General features: G+C 33.8%; 1 long non-coding RNA gene across 1 annotated transcript; it reads left to right on the forward strand.

Annotated features, from left to right (window-relative positions):
- Positions 1-690: 690 nt before the first annotated feature.
- On the forward strand, positions 691-1,892 carry LOC128015545 (uncharacterized). Its single transcript, XR_008183944.1, has 3 exons — positions 691-931; positions 1,380-1,634; positions 1,797-1,892. It is a non-coding gene; the product is annotated as an uncharacterized LOC128015545 (long non-coding RNA).
- Positions 1,893-2,610: the final 718 nt, after the last annotated feature.

Genomic DNA, 2,610 nt, shown 5'->3' on the forward strand with positions numbered 1-2,610 from the left:
GCAGTTCCTCAGCATCATGTCCACCATGACCAATAATTTCATGAGTGCTTGAGATGAAAAACACAGTTGATGAGAAATAAAGGTAAATATCACCTGAGAACAGATTTTTAATTAGCCTTTATTTAGCCTTATCCTTGAGGTGCTATCACATAAATGTGCTGTCACAAAAAAAGTCAATTGTTTATTGCCAAGAGTGCAGTAATGTCTGAAGCACAGTTTGCAAATGTCACTTTCAAATCAAGCAGCTTTCTGTTGGTAAATACAGATAATTTGCTTGACCAACTTTTAAAAAACCAGCATGGGGAAATCTTTTGACCAGAACAACAATAAATATGATTTAATTCCAAATATGTCATTTCTACCACAGAATGTTATCAAACACAATGCATAAATGTGACGGAAATGACACCGCGGAAAGAAATTATTTTGATATGTTAGTGGACAAATTAATTAATAAAAATGCATAAATAAGTGAGAATGTGAGAAGTGTTTTTAGAAAGTTTAATTTCTAATGTCTACAGGGCTAAAAGCATAAATAACACCCACATGAACCATTATACTTTGTCTTAACTGCAAAACAAAGACTTTCTGACCCCAAAGACTTACCAGAGCTCAAAATAAGTTTTATAAGTGATAAATAAATGCATTAATGTTCATACAGTTCAAATACAGACAGATAATAATATACACTCTAAAAAACGCTGGGTTGTTTTTTCAACCCAACTGCTGGGTTGAGGCCGTTGGATAGGACTTTGGGATGTTTTAACCCAAGTTTGGGTTGAAAATAACTCTTTTTTTTAACCCAGCGGGGTGGGTTGAGGACGCGGACGTGAAGGAGAGCACGCACGTCACGTCAAAATCGTACGTCTCCAGTGCGAGCAGCCGCCATTTTCTCAGCGTGATAGAAGCGAGAAGCGAGTGAAAGACAATGGTAAGTAACGTTAAATATTCAAAATGTAAAGTTATCTTTTATTGTTTACCCGGTTGTATGAAAGGCAGAAGGTTTTATGAAAGGCGGAAACAAAGGAGCTTAACGTTATATATATATAAAAAAACGGACGCGGTTTTCGCCTCGGACACGGAGGTCTTAACTGCCTCATGTAACTTTATTGAACGGAGGATGTACTTTTAATATAACGTCTGTGAATGTATTTTGTCATATTTACATAAGATTTTACATTATCTGTTCTCTTTGAGGCGTTAACAGACGGTTATGGACACGGTTACGCTCATGTAAATTTGTCTTTTTTTTCGCGGTTAAACTGAATGTATGTTTGTCTCCTAAAGGAAACGGCATTGTGTAGTAAAGACTAGCATAATTATTTTGAGGCTGTTGAAGTGGTAACTGTTAAAAGTATGTTTTACATGTAATATTTCAGACTTGTCCAGCTCCTGTCTTCATTGTCCTCGCGCTGAGAGTTAGAGACACAGAAGCTGTTTGTGTGAGGAGTCACAGACCTGTGAGGATGAGGAGGAGGGTGTGTTCTTCTGAAGAGAGGGACAGACGGTTTAAGGAGAGTAAACTTCAGAATAACATCAAGTTATCTTTATTTTTACCAAGACTAAAATAATGTTGTTGTTTTTTTAGATGTTGCAATCCAGAGACAAGATAACTTCATTCTTTTGAGACTGATGTAAGTTAAATTATTATTATTATTTTTTTTTTAGAAAATTAATGTTTCTGTTGTGTCCTGCCTGTTAACTTCACATTTTGATGCAAAAACAATGTGATTTTATATATGTATGTATGTATATGTTAATATTTTATTGAAACCATTGATGCCCCTTCTTTGCAGAACTCAAACTAACTGGAGTTAAGGACACAGAAGTCTGCTTGTGTGAGGAGGAGGTTTTCTCAGCTTCTTCTGAAGAGAGGGAAATATCGTTTAAGGCAAGTAAACTTCATATTTCATGTTATCAGTTGTTGTTTTTTTACTAAGAGTAAAATAATGTTTGTTTTTTGTTTTTGTAGATGTTAAAAGCAAGAGACATGGGAGAGCATCATTCCTTTGAGATTTTATGTAAGTTATTTTTAGAAAATAAATTTTTCTGTCGTCTCCTGCCAGTTTACTTCACATTTTGATGCAACAACAGTGTGATTACGTGCTCATTTCATTAAGACCATTGATGTCTGTGTTTTTTATTGCAGAACTCAAACCAACTTTGGAGTTGTCTGATTTGGAGAGTCATTATTCTTGGTCTTCGCTCTTAGAGGAAAAGTTCACACAAAAAATCATTTACTTGCCCTCAAGTCATTCCAAACCTATAAGACTTTTGTCTGTCTTTACAACATAAATTAATATATTTTTAGTTTTCTCATAATATTTGTTAATCCATTTATAGTTTAGATAATCAGTATTTTCAAGCTTCATAAATATAGAGTTATTGTAGAAGTAAATTCTGATATTTATATATGAATACATCTTAAATTATATGATAGCAAACATGTATGTTCAAAATAAAATACTGGTCTCCCAGACCAGCAATGGAGGACACAAAAAGAGAATATTAAATATATTCATACGTTTTCCAAAAAATTAGCAGATTTTGTATGAGTCTGGAAAAACATGAGGAGAGTAAATTATGAACATTTTAATTATTTGGTGAACT

This window comes from Carassius gibelio, chromosome A6, assembly GCF_023724105.1.
Source record: "Carassius gibelio isolate Cgi1373 ecotype wild population from Czech Republic chromosome A6, carGib1.2-hapl.c, whole genome shotgun sequence".
Taxonomy (NCBI): domain Eukaryota; kingdom Metazoa; phylum Chordata; class Actinopteri; order Cypriniformes; family Cyprinidae; genus Carassius; species Carassius gibelio.